Source organism: Oncorhynchus mykiss, chromosome 9 (genome assembly GCF_013265735.2).
Source record: "Oncorhynchus mykiss isolate Arlee chromosome 9, USDA_OmykA_1.1, whole genome shotgun sequence".
NCBI lineage: Eukaryota > Metazoa > Chordata > Actinopteri > Salmoniformes > Salmonidae > Oncorhynchus > Oncorhynchus mykiss.
Window position 1 is genome coordinate 48,312,940 of NC_048573.1, and position 6,457 is coordinate 48,319,396.

Genomic DNA, 6,457 nt, shown 5'->3' on the forward strand with positions numbered 1-6,457 from the left:
TTTCACCTTGTCAGCCCAGGTATTTTAACCAGCGACCTTCAGTTACTGGCCCAATGCTCTAACCCCTGGGTTACCTGCCGCCCAAAATAAAACTTTTGATTGTCACAGGTTCTTACAACGATTGTAGAACTGGCAATGAGTGGTGAGGAACTGTTTCATCTCTTAGGGAGGGGTGGTTGAGAATGAACAGAGAAAGATAAAGAAAGAGAGGGGGGGGGGGAAAGGAGTGGAACAGCAGCTACGTGACCAAAAGTGTAGCTTTCCCCATCACTGTCATGTAGATCACTGAGTCAACCCAGCAACTTAATCAATCCCTGATCAATACATCAGCAGGTGCAGGGTTTCATTCAAATGAGGTTTGTGGTTGAGAATGAGATCCACCCTCTGTACAAGGTACTCCCCATCTCAAAGGGATAACAACCTAATTCTTGTAGGTAGCACATGCAGATGAAAGGTGTTTTTGAGACTGTGGTTCCGGCTTGTTCCCATGAGCCCACCCCCTCTCATCAGCTTTTGATTCTCTTCCAGACAAAACAAGGCCTTGGATCTAATGCTATCTCTACGCTATCTCTGTTTTTCTGTCTTGTTTGGGCTTTTTTTTTCTCAATCTGCCAACCTTTATAATCTCTATCATCTTTCTCCCCCATCCCTCTCTTCCCCTCTGTGACTGATTGGGCACATCTTTGGCAGGTACTGTCTCTAGGCTCCCCTGACCTATTTCAACGACAGGAAATACATGTTTTGATGTAATTTCATCAATTCCGTAAGGCAGTGTCTTCTTCTGCTCCTTCTTAGCCTCCGTTTCCTTCCGTTTCTGATTTTCTGCTATTGCTCTAACAATTCCCCCAGTTTCATTATCTCCTCTGCCCTCTAGCTCTCAGATGTCTACTTTCCTTTTTCTCACCCAGTCAGTCTCAGCTTTTAATCCTTTTTCTCTGCATCTTCCTAACTTTCTTTTTTTGTTCTCTTTTCTATCTCTCTCTCTCTCTGTACCTCTCCTAATCTGTCTTTTTCCTCTCCTCTGGTGGGGTTTCCTCACGGCTCTTATAGCTCTATTTTTCTCTCCTTTATCAAACAGGAAGTGGCTCAAAGTGGCATCCTGTCCCACATACACCAGGCATGATAATACTCAAGAAAAAAGGTTGACAACTATTTATGAAATATTCAGCGGACACTGCCAAGAGCTCACTCTAACACGGATTCAATATTTAAGAGCCATGTGTTACAATTTTTTTGTAGAGTTGCACAACTCTACAAATATTGTCTGTTTATACTACTCTGTTGTGGCTGACCAAAGTTTGAATGTTTTATAGATTTTTGATAGGTCATGACGTGTTTTAAAATTCAATAGCCGAAAATTCAACAAAGACAACCTTATGGGAAAAATGTGGATTGATCAGGGAACTATTCTCTGTGCTGCTGCGTGAAATCAGACAGATGTACCATTCAACAAGAGGTAATTACTTTGCCCATTATCAATTCCATCTCTGTTCCCATAAACCAATATTTGTCAAATGCTGGGACCACACAGGCACGCACAGACCAGCTACAGGCTGAATCAAGCCCAATCAACACACTCTGGCAGCAGGAAATAAAGAGTGAGGAGAAAGAGAGACAAACAAAACAGAAATTAGGAGAGAGTACACCTATAAGTACACAGACAGAAAACAGAGACATTGTGAAAAGCAAAAATAAGGGAGCAGAAAAAATGTAGTGGTTCGCTGCTGATTCAACATGCATGGTATTTTGTGCCTAAGAGGAGTGCAGAAAGTAAAAAGGGTTGTGTGGGAGGAGGACTGTGGTTGATAAGGAGGAACAGAGACAGAAACCAGACCTCCTTCATCAGGTGGAGATAGTTGGAGACAGAAGGCTAGTCATGCCAAGGAACAAAACAAAGTCAGCCCATATCTAATGCAATTGGGATTCGTCTTTCCTTCCAGCTATTCTTACGTCAGAGTGACGCTGGCCAACAGGTGAGTCAGGTGACCCATGTCAGGATGAGTCTAAGGAGTGTGTGGGGGGGGGGGGCAGTTATGGTAAATGTTGACTAAGCAGGATATAGAACAAATCTATCACCTGGCTAAAGTGACGTTGGACTAAGAGAGAGAAGAAGAGATGAGTTGCCTGTGATGTAGTCAAATAAGTTCCGACCAGGAAAAAAAAATCCCACAGTGATTAAAATGACATTTGGTAGTCCTCCTTTGCCTTGGGAGATGAACATGATTACTGTAGCACAATCCTTTCATTCTGTCCCTCTAACACACACACACACACCCTACCTGGTGAAATTCCACACCGTCCCTCTTTTTCTGCCTCAGGTTACACTGCAGCATATGAATAGTCTTTCCAGTAAAAGCTGACGACAAAAACAAATTAAATGTGCACATTAAATTGCCCTCACTTCGCCAATAAGCAATAAACATTTCATAACTTGTCATGTGGATGTAGTCTGACAACATAGTACAGCTCAATGTCTGACTAATCTACAAGAGGAAACATACTAAATGTATTCCACAATAATGATTGAGCACTTTATCCATCGTTTCTTCATTATTGTTGTGTAGACTCAACATGATCTGTGTTGTGACCAGAGAGGAGTGCTTACTGGGACTGCACCAGCAGCAGACATACAAACACACACAGGAGGCGCATATACACACGGGACTGGTATCGCTGGACTATTATTTCAGCCTCTTTCTGTCTCTCTGTCAACACCTGACCACATGACCCCTGACCCCACAGCCAGCTTCCTGCTTCATGGATTAGAGCCCAAAAGGAGTCCATCTGACCCACAGCTTAAATTTCCCTGTGACATTATGAGATGGGGAGGGTATTAATTCTATTCTGATGTTCGACCCTGAGACGGGAACAGTATGTAAGTCTCTTTACAGTATCTTCTGTCATATCAAGGACCAACATTAAGAAATATGCAACACCAACTGAAAGATTTCTATAGAGGATGAGATGGAAAGCCTCCCTGATCTTTGTGGTTGAATTTGTATTTGAAGTTCACTGCTCGACTGAGGGACTTTACAGATAATTGTATGTGTGGGGTACAGAGATGAGGTAGTCATTCTAAAATCTTGTTAATCACTATAATTGCACACAGAGCGAGTCCATGCAACTTATTATGTGACTTGTTAGGGAAATGTTTACTTAATTTAGGCTTGCCATAACAAAGGTGTTGGATACTTATTGACTCAAGACATTTCAGCTTTTCATTTTTTGTTAATTTGTTAAAACAAAATCAAAAAAAATTCCACTTTGACATTATGAGGTAGTGTGTAGGCCAGTGACACAAAATCACTGTTGAATCTATTTCAAATTCAGGCTGTTATACTTTCTGAAGGCACTGCATTTCTATTTTCCTGGTGGGACAGGGCAGTGTGCAGTGGAATGGCAATTATGTGGTCCGTGGATCTGTTGGGGAGATATGCGAATTGTCGTGGTTCTTATGTGGAAGAACAGCTGAGATTACTGGTGGGAGAAGAGAAGGAGAGATTATGGTATTGGTTGACTGTGCAGCCGCCTGTTTGTCCTTCTGGCTAATAAGGGGTGCTAACCCCGCTGTACCAATCCTCTTACTGGCAACCCTATGTAATACTCACCACCCAGCACAGCACACAACAACAACAGCAACCAAAACTGGAGCATGAACACCTCCAGAAAAACCATAGTACTTAGTCAGCTCTGGTGAAATGCCTACATTTCCATCAGGAACACTCATGGTTTGGTTAGTGCTCTGACCACGTGACTGTGGGGTTGTACATAGTCTACAAAACTCCAGTGATTCACAAACGGGGATTTCTTTTTTGAATTTTTGTTTTTTTACATAGGCTCATTTTAATCAATAATAGCTGAATCATTGTTGTTTGAGGCGTATTAGTAATTCAATGACTCGCCCTATGCTGTCACTGATTGCTTATGATGTATGAATCAATGAGGGGGAACGGATGTTTATGTCTAATTCATGTAACTGTTTTCATAACTAACTCAGCCTCTGGTGCAGTTTGAAATAGCAGAGGCCCAACAGTATTTCAGAATATCTTCAGGAGCGGCAGCACAAGAAAAATAGACCATCTCCATTGCCTCGCAAAAAAAGGCACCTATTGGTAGATGGGTAAAATACAAAGTAGACATTGAATATCCCTTTGATCATGGTGAAGTTATTCATTACACTTTGATTGTTGTATCAATACACCTAGTCACTACAAAGATACATATGTCCTTCCTACCTCCATTGCCAGAGAGAAAGTAAAGGGATTTCACCATGAGACCATTGGTGACTTTATCCCATTAGTACCCATAGCAGCTGTTACCGGCCTTTCTTGAAATTACTGAACGGCCTTGTTTTTTTTAACTATAATACACTATATATATAAAAGACACCCCTTCAAATGAGTGGATTCAGCTTCTTCAGCCACACCCTTTGCTAACACGTATACAAAATAGACAGTGGTGTAAAGTACTAAAGTGAAAATACTTGAATGTACTACTTAAGTAGTTTTTTGGTGGGTATCTGTACTTTACTTTACTATTAATCTTTTTGACAACTTTTACTTTTACTTCACTACATTCCTGAAGAAAAGTATATGCTTTTTACTGCATACATTTCCCTGACAGCCAAAAGTACTCATTACATTTTGAATGCTTAGTAGGACAGGAACATTGTCCAATTCACACAATTATCAAGAGAACACCCCTGGTCATCTCTACGGCCTCTGATTAGGTGGACTCACTAAACACATGCTTCAATTGAAAATTAAGTCTGTGTTGGAGAGTGTCCCTGGCTATCTGTAAATAAAAAAACATGAAAATGGCACATTCTGGTTTGCTTAATATAAGGAATTTGAAATAATTTACACTTTAACTTTTTAGACGTAAGTATATCTTAACAATTATATTTACTATTGATACTTAAGTATATTTAAAACCAAATACTTTTAGAATTTTACTCAAGTAAAAGTCAAAAGTTTGGACACACCTACTCATTCCAAGATATTCTACATTGTAGTAACCAAACAAGTGTTAAACAAATGAAAAAATATATAATATAACAATTCAAAATATATTTTAGATTTTAGATTCTTCAACGTAGCCACCCTTTGCCTTGATGACAGCTTTGCAGCTTTGTTGATAAAGCCATCTGTATCATCAGGGCAGTAACTCGAGTCACTATCAGAGGCCTCATAATGGCATGTCCTTTTCATAGGAGTTGAGGGAGACTGCCAACAACGGAGGAGGTGTCACAAGGGTACCTTTTATTCTAAGGTCTTGCCTGAGAAGATGTGAAAATAGCAAGTGAACAGTGAATCAAATTATTTTTGGAGGTCGCTAAACCATTGCAATCATATTGCTGGACATGATACCCACCTTTGCTTCTTCTGGTAGGTCCTGACATCCGTTCATGACCAGGGGATCAGTCTGGCACCCAACTGTGCACTTTGTTTAACAGTAAAACAGGGTCAACAATTGTCATCATCCCACAATTATAAACATAGCTTGAGAAATAACATAATCTTGTTTGGAAGTTAACTTGATGCTTTACAGATGTAGACTGACTGACTCCAGAATGGATTAGATTCAGGCAAGTGACGCCATTACAGTATGCAACCAACTGTGACATGTTTTTCTATGGCCCTGGGTTGGTTTGAGTTTGTTGCTGCTAGTTAGTACACTGTTGTAGTCAGACATGAGTTAACTAGTACCACCATTGCTGCATCTAATATGTATTTGTGCCCTAGACATGGGTTGCACCTCAGAGGCTAATGTGACTGTTTCGTCTAAATGACACTAACTTACAGTGGCATGGAAATACGATGACATTGCTAAAGTAGGGAAATAATTAGTAGGAAACAACTTTGACATTTTAGGATGTCGTCAAATGGCATTGTTGCCAATGCTGTTACTAGCAAAGTTAGTTGGCTTAAGTTATACTGCATTTAAAGTCAATCATAGCAACAGCACAATCATGACTAAAGGTTTACCCTACGAAGTAGTTCCCTGGGGTGACTACCTCATGAAGCTGGTTGAGAGAATGCCAAGACAGTGCAAAGCTGTAATCAAGGCAAAGGGTGACTACTTTGAAGAATCAAAAAAATGTAATATATATATACAGTGCCTTGCGAAAGTATTCGGCCCCCTTGAACTTTGCGACCTTTTGCCACATTTCAGGCTTCAAACATAAAGATATAAAACTGTATTTTTTTGTGAAGAATCAACAACAAGTGGGACACAATCATGAAGTGGAACGACATTTATTGGATATTTCAAACTTTTTTAACAAATCAAAAACTGAAAAATTGGGCGAGCAAAATTATTCAGCCCCTTTACTTTCAGTGCAGCAAACTCTCTCCAGAAGTTCAGTGAGGATCTCTGAATGATCCAATGTTGACCTAAATGACTAATGATGATAAATACAATCCACCTGTGTGTAATCAAGTCTCCGTATAAATGC